The 14,315-nt window shown below is 33.9% G+C and overlaps 1 protein-coding gene and 1 long non-coding RNA gene across 2 annotated transcripts in view; one reads left to right on the top strand and one right to left on the bottom strand.

Moving 5' to 3' along the window:
* Positions 1-14,315, bottom strand: part of LAMA2 (laminin subunit alpha 2) — a 621,613-nt gene that overhangs the window by 392,168 nt on the left and 215,130 nt on the right. The window lies entirely within an intron of this gene.
* Positions 3,417-12,561, top strand: LOC119471995. Its single transcript, XR_005201094.1, has 2 exons — positions 3,417-3,460; positions 12,020-12,561. It is a non-coding gene; the product is annotated as an uncharacterized LOC119471995 (long non-coding RNA).

Here is a 14,315-nt window from a genome sequence, read left to right on the forward strand (position 1 = left end):
GATGTAGGTGATGGGGAGGAAGGCAGCAAATCACACTGCCACGTGTGTTCCTATGCAACAATTTTGCATGTTCTTCACATGTACCCCAAAACCTAAAATGCAATAAAATAAATGGGGAAAAAAAACATAAAAATAAATAAAAAAATAAAATCTATCATAAAAAAAACTAAACATAAAAAAAAATGCTATGGTAAACAACAGCATCAAGAAAGTCTGTAATAAAAATTGAAAGTGTATTTGCAGAAGACACAGAGGATTTCAAAAAAAAATTAAAAATATTTTTGCTATTGAATTTCAAAATTTCCCAATTTAGAAAGCCTAGTAGACAAACATTCCAAAACAGAACAAGCACAGTGATGAGGGTGATTCATTTGTTTTTATAAGTTCTCTGCAAATAATTATTTCTGAAAATACATCCAAAGCCCACCATCAGTGTGGGGCAATGGGGAAGGAGGTCTTTGTCTTTTGCTCAGCAGGGACCTCTAGGCTAATATGTCTTCCCACCCACGATTGCCACACCACATGGTTCCATGCTTCAGTGCAATTTGGCTTCACATATTGTTAATCATTTCAGCATTCACAGTCTCCTTGAAAAGTCCAGCTGAAGGGGCATACTGATTCATATGGCTTAAAAATATCCTTGCAATTCAGAAGCTATTTTTTTAGTAAAGGCAAGAAGGAAGGAGCATGAAGAAACCATTAGATACATCTGGATTCTTCTACAATACCCACTTCTATGTTTTCCTGTATCTTTGTCTTTGTTCCATATCAGAGCAAATACAATAGCAAAAGGTTGTGTAGACCCAAGGATACTGATTTCCTTGACGATTTCTTAACCCGGTGTGAAGAGACATGCAGAAAGTCATAGAAAAATCATTTCATAGCAGATAAACAAGCCTTCAAACAAAATAGCACTAGAGACAAAAGTAAAGTCATTGACAGGGATAAAGATAACTTTTAAGGTCATATAAATAATATCTGAAGTTCAGATTTTTGTGGTATATGAATCATTATCTTTAGTAAATATTGTAAACCTTCTTTAAGCTGATTTTTTTACTCTGAAACCCAAAACATGTTTATTTATAAAATAATTATACATTTTTCCTCAGTCTGATACTGACAAAATCCTGTAAGCACAAAATGAATTAACAGCTAACTAGTAAGTCTTTATGACTGACACTGTCCCATGAAACAAAGCTTATCTGTTTTATTTCATTTGATTTTGACTTTCCTTTTTGCAATGATAAACTTTATAACTTTATAAATGATTACATTATGAATTTTTATAATTTTTTTTCTGGAAATCCCAAAATACCTGAAACTCAATTTTAGCCTTATCTTATTGCATTGATGATTTGCACATATTGTGACTTTTGGACACAAATAATTTCTTTTGATATTTTTGTAATCACCGAAATACATATCTGAGGGACTCAGGTTGGAATATCTTGAAATCTGCTCTGGCAATTTAAAAATGTTCTAGACATATTTGTTTCTTCTATGGTCCCAACAAATTCCAGTTGTAAATAAAACTTTTCTGTCTTACATTACTAGTACTAGAAATTATATTTTAAAGTTTCTTAAATTGGTCACATCATGGGTATAACTACAGCCCATGTAAGAGATAATTTTTTGATAATTAAAACAACGGAAACTGTATTCCTTAGACGTTAATTGGTTCTTCACACAATTCTGTGCCAGTGCATATCAAAAATAAAATGTATAATATATCCTTTAACCTACAATTTCCCTTATCAGATACATTTACGTTAAGTATTAATGGAAGACTATAAACAAATGTACTTATACAAGTTACTCATTACAACATTTCCTACAATCAAGAAAAGTTAGAAGTAACCTGAAGGACCATCAGCGGAGAGATGATAAATAAACTTCAGTATGCTTACATTTCAATTGAATACTATGTTAAAATAAAAACAAAGTAAGTTTACCAATGCTAAAATTTAAAAAGCGTACAACATTGTAAACACAACCTCATAAATGCAAAAGCAAATCGTAAACACCACATAGAGGATAATTCCACTTGTGTTAAAACAAGAACTATATAATATAATAAGAACACATTTTATTCGCATGTCTTCATTTATGCATGGAACATGAAATCTAGGAGGATATATACCAAATGTTAATCATTGTTAGCAGTGAAAAGAACATGGGGAGAAGAGGAAACTTTCTATCTTTGGACTGCTGATCACAGAACAATTCTCATATAATTGCTTTATACAATTTTGTACTATTTATTTTTTAATTGGCATTTTTAAATATTATAACAGGCCAGGTGCGGTAACTCACGCCTGTAATCCCAGCACTTTGGAAGGCTGAGGCGAGCGGAGCATGAGGTCAGGAGTTTGAGACCAGCCTGACCAACATGGTGAAACCTCATCTCTACTAAAAGTACAAAATTAACCAGGTGTGGTAGTGGGCACCTGCAATCCCAGCTACTCAAGAGGCTGAGGCAGGAGAATCACCTGAATCTGGGAGGGTGAGTTTGCAGTGAGCCAAGACTGCATCATTGTACTCTAGCATGGGCTACAGAGTGAAACTCCTTCTCAAAAAAAAAATTACAGCAAAACTTTCAGTGTGCTATTTTCCCCCTTAAAAAACATTCAGACTTAGCTCCTCACTCTTACACATCATGGATAAGGAGCAACAGCCCGTCAACACCTCTAGGGTTCCGGCTTCACTTCCCTCATTCTTTAGGGAAGCAGTTAAAAACAATAACAAACTTTTCACAGCTTTCAGAGGCTTCTCATCAGTCTTTGATTCTTAGAGAGATTCTGACTATATACTCTTGGCATACATTCCAGTTTATTAAAGTTTCATTAAAGAAAGGATCACAGTAGTTGGGAAGAGATTTATAATGAGGTGAATTTCCAACTTTAAATGTAACAAAATAGACCTTTAGGTAAGCTACTTTTCAACTGGACTACAATAAATTGGTATAGTTTTTACATTAATCGGATGCGTGTCTTTTAACTATGTTCAGTATGTTTAAATACAGTACATTTTCAGATAGCTTTAAAATCTCCAAGGATATGGACACACAATACTTTATTCTGATAACACAACAAAGCAAGAAGGTAGAGGAAGAAAGAATCAGAAACCAACTTACAGGTAAGAAAATCTAGCTTCTAAGAAGGCATATCTAAGATCCCAGTGAAAGAGACTAGGAGGTTACAGAGACTACAAGTGATAGAATTGGAAATTAAGTACAGTTTTTATTTTTGACTTCAAATTCAGTGCAGCTTTTATGATACACAATCATCTCTGTAAGATGAGCATTCTTCTCCAACACAATGCTATGAAATCGGTTGTTCATTCATTCATTCAGCTATTTCAGTGTACATTTTTATTTTCTTCATTTTATCCTACTAATCACAATGCATGTCTTTTCATTATCAGATATTTGTCAGTGAGTCACATTGATGTTCTTTCATGGGTAAGGCAGGCAAAGTTTATTTTATGCTCGTCTTTGATGATTCATGTCACTATTCCTCCTATGTAATATGAGTCTAAACTATCTATCCTGTAGTATCCACATGCTTATGCAAACACAGGGAATTTGGGTTTAGGTTCCTGATTGTGGCTAAACATGCAGACTGTACCATCAGCCTGGGTTCAAATTCTGACTCTGCCATTCACTAGCTGTATAAATGTGGATAAGGTAATATTGCCCATCAGTTTTCTTATTTGCAAAATGAGAACAATAATAATGTACATTGCATGAGGTTACTATAACGGTTTAATGAGATAGAAGATGCAAAGCATTTAGAATGGTTCTTGGCTCATGGCGAGTGATCAGTGAATGTGAGCTATTATCATTCAAAGTGTATGCTGGAAAAATATATTGGTTCTAACCATAGGCCATCTGAAAAAACTCTTTTCTGTGGCAGTGGGCTGGCTCTCCGTTTTTGTAGGAGTACATTCTGTACCTTAATCACACAGAAAACTACTCAGCAACAAATACTGATGCTTACATTCCTGTCAACTAATTAAACCCTGAGAATGTGCCTGCACATTTGACATTTGAGAGGGAGCACCCATCCCCTGTACTCCTTCATGGATTAAGTTAGGCTATCCCAAAAGTACAGAAATAAATCATATTATCTTAGTTCCTCAGAGACACGTGATTCGCCGCTGAATAAAAAATTTAAGAGAATATCCTTAGCTTTCTTATGTGGTAGTAATAAGCAAGTAATATTGTCCTTTGCACTAGTGATGCTTGAAGTCCTTATACTTTTTTCTCTCTGAAGTCCTTACATAAGGACTGCATTAAATTTGCTCTGAGAATTCATTGCCAATAAAATGTCCGTCTTGAAAATTTAAAAGCTTTCTTCTTTGTCACACACTAGATAATTTAACATTTTCTTTTTTAGCCCTAGTTGTCTGAAAATTCTGCATTAAATTAAGAGCTCAACTGCAATAACTAACTCATCCCAGATGAGCAGCCAGTGTATATTTTTCTTCCATTTTTTTTTGTCCAGCGAAATTTTAATTTTTTGTTGTCATTTTAAAGTTGTGTTTTATCATGTATGCCACCTTGACGCTTTTCTCAAAAACAAGTATAAAAAAGTACACTTCGTTAACATGCAGTGGTAATAAATTCATTTTTTTGTCACCTTGTTATTCAATTGCTCATCTAGCATTATTGAGCACTAACTTTGCTATGCATAAGGAAAATAATAAAGAACTAGACAACATGCAAGTCCTTAATTTCTTTAAAGTGGTTGTAAGGAAATAACATATTGAGGAAAAGTACTGTTTTCAGAATAAATAAAAGTATGAAATGTATGTTATTAAAATTATTTCTCTGAAACTCTGTTAATTCATTTCCTTTAAAAACTGCCTTTTACTCTGTGAATATAACATGAATCTTTTTTAAACATTTATATTAAAAATAACACAATTAAGTGAATGAAAAACCTTTCACACAAATAATCTTGGTTGTATACATATTCCAAAAATATTTAGAAGATTTTGGAACTATTCAGAACTGTGATCAGAACTTCAGGACATTCCTTTGAATGTTCTCAGTATTACCAAATTTCATCTTTGAAGGTGAATAATTTTGGTGGGTGGAGATAAACAAAAGTCATTGAGAGTCAAGACGTGAAGTCATCATTATAAAATCAATCAATGCCAAGAAGAGTTCTAAAAACATTTTGAACAACATTCTAACAACACTGCATTTAATTTAATGAATGTAGGTCTTTTATCCCCGCCAGTTTAATAGCTTGGACTTATAGACTTTATTATGGTGAATTCTGAAACTTTGCTTAAAATTGAATAGACTTTACGAGGATACCTCATAGCCTGTGCTACAGAAGCTCAGAAAGGAATGATTCTCTACTTGCTTTTATAATGTAATTAGTCAACTTAGTTTCTTCCTTCTCCACCACTCAAAGAGCAAGTTTCTAAATAATAAGATTCAGTCATAGCTCTTAAAAACCTTGTATTCTGGAAAAACCTTGTGCAAATCCCAAATTGCTAATTGCATGCATAAAAGCCCTAGGATGTCAAGAAAAGAAGAAATGATAAGTTGCTTTCTGCAACATGCTGACATAAATAATAACAGCTGCCATTTATTACATCTGCACCTTAGCCAGATGTGTTATGTAAATTATCTCATTTAACACAGCCAACGTGGGCCAATACGTATTTATACTTCCTCATTCTTAGATATGGAAACTAAACTTCAAAGAGTTACCCAAGATTACACAGCTACTGACTGCCAGACCAAGATTCCAAACCAGGCCTGATTTCAAAGTCCCTCGCTCAACACCACCACCTGTTACCAGACTAAAGTGCTCCTCCTGTACAGATCTTAACCATTTCTGCCATGGGAAAAGCTGGTAGGAAAGAAAATAGACTGGCAGGACTTCAGATTAAACATGGTTTGTGTTTCCTAAGGAATTTAGGAATTGAATTTCCTAAGAAGGCTGTTACACTCACTTAACCATGTCTCTTTGAAACGGATAAACAGCAGCTGGGAAAATACTTTTCTTACAGACGTATTCTATATGCATCAGACAAATAAAAAGACCCTCAACTCCAGATGTTAATGTAAAATTATCCAGATGCTACAAAATGATCAGAATACCAGAGGCAAAAGAAAGCCAAGCCGAAAATTGATTTCAAAAAGAGAAATCAAAGTGGAGACACGAATTTGTATTTTTGCTAAGTTACAGAAGACTGGTTATTTCTCTATTCTTTTTTAGTACACACATGTGGAAAGATCTCTCTTAAATGATAAAATAGAGTTGCAAAATTGGGAGTTTCCTGGCTTGAGTAATTAATGCACAGTTTTCTGGGCAACATTCTGGTGCTTTTATAACATTTTGCTTCTGTGTTGTTTTTGGATAGAGGAAGTATAGGTCTCTGAGGGTGAAATGAAAAACATAGAAGTCATTGTCATACAAATAATTTGTGTTATTAATACTCATGTGGATTTTAAAATTTTAATCTAGAATAATATGTTATCATTTAGTTATAGATTTTTCTGGGATTTAGGTGTAGCTCTAGTACATAAATGAAAGACATATGCAAATCTGACAGAATTCTAAGCTAGTTAGTTCACTAATCAGAATAGTCAAACTAAACAAGTCAGTTCCCACTTTCAACTTCCAGGCATGATTTATCTGATTTGGCTGACTGCGTAGAAGACCATAGATTTATGCTTATGTGATGTAACCTGAGGTGCGGGGAAACGTAAAAGGAATAAATCATGGCCCCCTCCCTCATGGAACTCAAAAGCTTTTAGCAATGCCTGGTAAGCAGTAGTATATTTCAACTGCCTAATCATGCAAGAAAAGACATTGGGAAAAGGTTTTATGTGAAATGTCTGCATATAAAATATAGAGTTTTTTAAAAAACCAAATATAGAAAACATTCATTCTTATTGCTGGGTTTAAAACAAAACAAACAAACAAGCACCCGTTTATTTGTATTCCTATCTCAAGAAACATCCTTTTGGTAGTTTTCCTTTAGGGAATGGTATGAGTTATAATCGTTTCAATGGGAACTAACAAGAATGTCATTTAGTTTTGAATCTTTTGTTGTTCTTTAACCTTGCAGTCTTCTAATAGGATGACTTGTTTACTCTTGTTTCTGCAGCTGTGAGTTCTGGACGGAGTTGTAGTGACATTATTTTTCAAAATAACCCCAAATTCTCTTTCCAGATCAGAATATCAATGCATTGTTTGGTTCTGCATATATTTTGCTGATTACTCTTGACCTAATTATTTTCTATCTGTTCCACCTTGATTTGTATCTATCTTATGCTGTACAAGTTCTCTTGGAACTTTTTAATATATAAATATCCTATTTGATCAGCATCCAATTTTGGAGTCCAAAGTCTAAAGGGCCTGAAGATTCTATTTCTTTATTATCTTAAAACAAATTTTAGTATCCTTGGAAGCACTGACATCAGCTCCTTTTCACAGTCTGCCTTTGTTCGTTTGTTTTTCTTTAAATCAAAATCTCATTTGGCTAAAACATTACCTGTGTTATTTTCAACTAAAGGAAGTTAGGCACCAACTGTGCTATTTTCCAGTGATAGGGATGAAATTTTCTGAACTATCTCTCCTCTGAGTCCTAATGTAGGGCCATGACCAGGGAAGGGCTAAGGATGACGGTTATTCCTGGACTCCCCTCTCTAGGGTGCCTCAAAGACACTGGTGAGCCTTGGCAAATTTCAGTAGAGTGTTTGTACAGGTAGAAGGGTGTACACACTTTATGTTGCCCAGGACACTACTCCTCCTCATTTTGCTACTGTCTTAATGATTATCTTACTAAGAACATTGTTTGTAGTCCTCTGTCTATGTTACAGGCTCTTTTTGTGGTCATGCAGTTTTTGTTTGTTTGTTTTGTAGTTGTTTTGCCTATATTTAAATGGTCCTTGTTGCTTAATGGAATCAAATAGTAGGGGCTATGTCATGGCACCCAGATAACGAAATGTTAGTGCTGAAGACAAAACTAGTTACTTGGCTTTTGGCTTTTCTGTCTGCCTTAGGATTCCATCAGTTCTCAGACGCTTTTGGCTAGCTCTACTCTCAAGAAAAATGTGTGTGCTTTTATTAGCATGGAACATCATCGAAACATCCATATTCTGCCAACTGGATTTATTTACGACAAGAACTTAATTCAGACATTACTCCCAATTGTTTTGGGAATTATTAAAAGATTGTCAATGGAAACATTTACAAAAACACTGGAGAAAATGAGGGGTGAACACACTGCAACTCTAGCGACAGAGACTCTCCAGCTAAAGAGTGACCCCCCCCCACATTATACAAACATTGTTGGAAAACAATTATAAAACAGGATGTATTATATAAACAGTAAACTAAAACTCCAAATGTTTCTATTCCTTATGCTGCTGAACATCTTTCTTTTTATTTTAACATTTACTTAGTCATAATTGTTATAAAGGGAAATAGTTCTGTCTAAAATCTGTTTCTATGACATGTTTCTGCAAGGCAGGTGTTTTGTATTTGTTTTTGTTTTCCCTAAGTGTAAGTTTAAAATGTAATTTTCTCATAATGACACTGTTTTACAGTTTTATACAAGCAGCCTCTCTACTCAATTTACTCAGTTATTCAATAGGTGAAATAGTCATGGTGACTCAAGGCAATTGCTAGGAACGTGGCCTGTCTCCCATCACTCCCTTCCACATTTTCTATGTGGCAACCATTCAGTTCCCTAGACAGGCCACTACCATTTCTCTCTCTCTCTCTGTAAGCTTGTAACCAAGACGTTTCTGTGCTAGACATCTTTTCTCTGACTTATTTCATCTCTTATCTAATCCTCCCAAAGCATAATTTCCATTATTCCCTGCACCTAAGACAGTGTTTGTCATAAAGGCAGTGCTCGATATTTATTCATTGAAAAAAATATCTAAACATTGAGGTCTACTCAATCGCTATATATATCCAAGAAACTTATTCATGATATCAAATCATTTGGTGGTTAAACTGAAACTGTATTCCAGCTCATTTTTGTTGTCCTATGTTTTTTGTAATGTATTTGCTTAGTACTGATTAATGTGTGAGCTGGTCTTCTTCAGCTAATTCAACACAAAAGTTTATCTTTCTATAACATAAATGGATGCAACATAATGAATTGAAATAATGGGAGAGAAAAATGTCTTTATTCCACTAAAATAACAAACTAATGTGGAGATAAAAAATAAAGCAAAAATAAATTATTCTTATAATTTTTCCTTCAAAAAGCAATAGGGGATTTTTTCCCTTGACACAATCTAAGAATTTTTACCAACATTCTTGCAATAAAGATAGTTTATCCTGAAAATATTAATGGATAAGTGCTGCATGTGGATGTCAGGTTTTAAAATATGGAAAATGTCCCTAAAAGTGTCCACTGTCTCTCCTGAGACAATGGACAGCTACACATGTGATTATGCTATGCATATAAGGGTAATAGAGTGTGTCTGTGTGGAAACACAGGTATATACATACATGCTTTATATTCTGTAAGCCAAAACAACACAGTTCCCAAACTTACTACTGGTAACCTATATACCACCAACTTTCATGTAGTTCCTTATAACAACTAATGTAATGCCTGATTAGGAGTATAAAAATATTATTTACTATTTCCCCCTTCCCCACAAAATTTAAAAAGAAATGCAGCATGACTCATGTTTAATTTAATATTCACCACATTACTAATTTGGTAAAGAAAAGGCCTTCACAAAATAAATTACTGTACTTATAAATCATTCTTTCAGTGAAAGGACTTGCTTGATTTCCCATTGATGCTTTTGCTAAAATACTGTGTACATCTGAGATTATACTTAGGACAGTATTTCTGCAAGTATTTCTATTCATGCTTTGGCATATATTAGTTTAAACCATATGAAATTGCATTTTTATTGACTAAAATAGTCAAATATTGGCGATTTCCCATGGCTCAACATAATAATAGTAGGCCTGGTTTCAAAAGGCACTTATAATTTGAATAAGGAAATAAATAATTCTGATTACTGAATGAAGCTAAAGAACAAATTTACACAAAGGAAATATAATTTTCTAACTTATAGTCTTGCCAGGACTGCCATTTTCCTTTGTAGAATAAGTATCACAGGGTTTTTGTTATCCATGATTAGAATTCAAATTACATGTCTTATGTACTTCCCAGGTAGCAGAATTGAGCAACATTATTAATTGACGTTTTTCCAACGAAAATATTTGGCTGTAGTCAGTCTGCTATGGTGCACAATAGTACATATCCTCAGGCTAGAATACTTTGCTATATATTTTTCTCTAGTTTTCACTTAATAGCAGGGACCTAGTAAAGCAGCTCCTGATATCTTTTTAAGTTTGTTTGTAAAGTGTAATCATAACCATTTCGCTCCTGGGTTACTTGTCTCAAGGATTTTTGATGATAGCTCTAGTGTTGAAATAGATTCCCTAAGGATCAGAAGCTTATTTTAATAGATTCAATATCATTTGTCGTATTTTCCAGTTGCAATAAAGATAATAGTACATTATCTTTCCTGTGTAAATCTGATTAACTGACACACCTTTGGGTTTTCCCAGTAGAGATGGCATTTAATTATCCACACAGTGACACACAAACTCTTGTGACCAACAGTAAATACACATTTAGAAAATGGCTGATTGGACCTAAGTATTCCATTTATGAAGTGGAATGAGTATAAGGTTTGCCATCAGAAGATCTGGACTGGACCAGAGATTAGTGTTGAACATTTACCACAATGTGACCTCAAATCAGTTCCTTAACCTTCATCTGTAAAATGAGAATAATAACAATTTGGCTTCCAGTATCTCCAAGGCTTTGGTGAGAATCAGATGGAAGAATGTATGGCAGAGTGCCTTATAACTGACACAGCACCACAGACAAATGGTTATTGCCAATATTATTGATAACACAAACAATAGTTAATCCACTAATCCTCTTCCTTTTGGTAGGGAGTCAGATTTTAACTGAAAGGCTTAAGCTCTACTTAGGTAACATAAAATAAAGCTGACAATACCCAGCAAATCTAGCATGGTCTGCCATTCCATCATGGCATGTTTGTTTGGGATTTTAGGCCTGATTATAAATGCCACAACATGAGTTTTGACAACCTCAAATTCATCTTACAATATCAAGTTCATTTAATGTTCTTTTCTTTATGTAGAGAACAAATATTGCTCCTGCTTCACAGTTTGGTCATCTCAATACACTTTAAAATTGGGGCCTGAATTATTGACAACAGTTTATAATTTTCAGTTCAGAGAACATTTTTTATAATAAATTGCAGTGAATATAAGTAGAACTTTTTTTTGCAATAAAGTGCCACCATATTTAAATACCTGTGTGCCTATCTGTACAATACTAACAATGGCCAAGAGGGAATTCTATGAAACCATACAAGAAGTAACAGACCTACAAAATGAAACCTGAAGTTTATTCATATAAAAACTGACAAGTTTTGAAAAAAAGTCCACAAGATTAGCAGTTTAATAAATCGAATGGTATTAGAGGTCTGTCTTTTCTGACAATGGGATAGATGCCGTCAATTCAGATAGAATTTTAACTGAGTGGTCAATTAATGATAAAAATAACAGAAAGAATTAGCTTGAGCCAAATGAAAGAAAAACATAATTTTAAAGTTTTGTTTGACCAAAAATGTATTTACCTGTTGGTTTACTTAATATTTTAATAAATTTAACTATAAGATGAAGAATTATTGTATCTCTGTCAAAGTAATGGGGATATAATTACCTCTAGTTTGGAGAAATATATCTCTTTTAAGTCATTCAAAACCCTCATTTCTACAATCTCACTTATGTACACAAAATGGTTAATTATGTTTCAAAAATATAATCTTACTGGTTTTAGCAGCCAATTTTAAAGACTTCATAGAAAGATTTATGTATTAAGACATTTTGGAATTTTATTTCAAAAAGTAGTTACATTACTATAATTGGTCTCAACTATGTCTAACAAAGCATTTTGTTTTCTCCTATAGAAGTGGGCAAGAAAAAGATTCCTAGAGGGCTTTCTTGTGGAGCATTAAAGTTGTGGTCAAAAACTGAAACGTATACAATGCCTGAGAAGTTCTGCAGTACATTTTGACCACACAACATGGGTTCTGTTGCTCACTTATAAAAGTAATGCATTGACTAATATCTCTCTATTTTTCCCAGCCTCCACCCTCAACATAGAACCAACAGATTCTGTATTTAAAATGTTCCTGATGAGAAATCTTGTCCTACTCATTTTGTCACTAGCCTATTTAATATGGTGTGGCCCCTGGGACATATACATACTAGCAGGTTCCATAACCATGCCTGGGAAGAAGTTAAACTCAATAAATAGACCATTCTGCAGGTATACTGGAAGTTAAATTCAAACAGTAATGCCTTATTGGATGCAAATTAAATTTTAAAAACGTTTTCTAAAGCCCTTTTTATACAGTTTCTATTGGATCTCTTGTAATGTGATTCTTATTAAAACCAGATAAGATATATGTTAGAGGATTCTTCTATGAATAAAACTCATATCACCTTCTTTATGTGTTTATGGTATTTGTTCAGTCATGAATCAACCATTTCACATAGTACAATTTTACAGGATTAACATGTCTTAGGAACTTGGGTAGCAAAAAACAAAACAAAACCTTTAAAATTGCTTTAATAATTATGCATATAAGTTATTATTATTGTCTTGGGAAGAACTGTTGGTCAGTGGATCTTCTGTATTGCTATTAGCTTTTGGGCTTTAGTATTGAAGGGAAAATGTACATTCCCTTAAAAAGGAAGATCTTTTAAGAAAAGCTGAAAGGGAGGCTACAGATGGATTGAACAGACACGGGAGTGGGGGCAGAGGGGGTGGAGTATAAAAGAATACAGGCCCTCTCTAAATGCCGGTTACGTTCATTGAGGTCTTTAAGGTCACATTTCTTATTGCCATGTAGAAGGAATGAATAAAGACACTAAAACACTAGAAAAACAAGGTTGTATTTAGACCTCGAAAGTGCAAAATAGGCTAAGAGTAAAATGATCAAAAGTAACGCAAAAAGTCAGATTTTAATAATTATTAAGCAAAAAAAATTCTAACAAGTATAAAACACAATTAAAATACATTAAATTCTGGAAAAAAAATAAAAAATATTTAAAAACACAAAAGAAATATAAAAATACATCATTTGTCAGAATAGAGCTTGAAGAAGAAAAAAATAATAAATATAAATATACCAAGATAAAGTTCTTAAAATAAGCAATTTAAAATCATTAAAAAGATAAAAATGAGCAAGATAAAGATGTTAAGAAATCAATTAACATGAAAGTAAAAAAAAAAAAAAACTATTTGATATAAAAATGAAGTAATGCATCAAAGCTGAAAGGTAAAGAATTTTTTTTAACCTAAAACAAAAATACTCAAACTCCAAAATAAAAAATAAGCAGCAGCTCAAACTCATTCCAGTGCAATCTCACATAGAGCTTCAGCAGGACCTGCTAGGAGCGGAGACTCCTGAGCCTATCGCGCTGAGCAGATTTTCTAGGAAACACTGGACACAGAAGGAAACTTTTAGCCTTGTACCTTTCTGGTGCTCTGAGAATACACTGAATTCAAATCACAGGTCCAAAAATTACTGGCTATGAAACCCTGGGAAAGTTATTTGACCCCTCTTTACTACCTGTTTCTCAGCTGTAAAATAGGACGAATATTAGCATACATGAATTTAAACATGTGAAATTCTTAGATTAACACCCTCCATATAATAAATGTGCAACAAATGCTAGCCATCCTCATTTGTTATTGTTATTATCATGGTTGCTTTTATTATTATTGTTGTTGTTTTTATTGTTGTTATTGTCTGCTTGGCCCAGGACGAACCCCACATTAGCACTGAGACCCTCACCTATTCCTTCTGGTCCTCCAAACTTCAGCAAGCTTGTGGTTTTTTGCTTCGCTTATTCTTTGATCTTGTTCAGTAGCCTCTGCCCTCCCCAGCCATGGCCCCATGTGTTATGGCTGTGTCCGTCTCATACTCCCCACTCACATTCCAGGATGAGCCAGCTCAGTCATTTCACAGTTAGGCTTACGCCAATGTTCGCTACTGAACCTTGAGAATTTACTATGATATTGTAGAGGTTAAAGAGAATATTGACATAAGATTCTAATTTGATCGTCATTATAACTATGTAAACTGGCTGCGGCACATACTAGGTAGTTTACTCTTCTTTCTGAATCCTACTGCTAATCCTTGGCAGAGCTACCTGAGAGCCAAATCCAGGTAATTCCCCGAAAGTCAGCGTACA

The sequence above is a fragment of the Cebus imitator genome, unplaced genomic scaffold, assembly GCF_001604975.1.
Source record: "Cebus imitator isolate Cc_AM_T3 unplaced genomic scaffold, Cebus_imitator-1.0 Scaffold81, whole genome shotgun sequence".
NCBI classification, from domain to species: Eukaryota; Metazoa; Chordata; class Mammalia; order Primates; family Cebidae; genus Cebus; species Cebus imitator.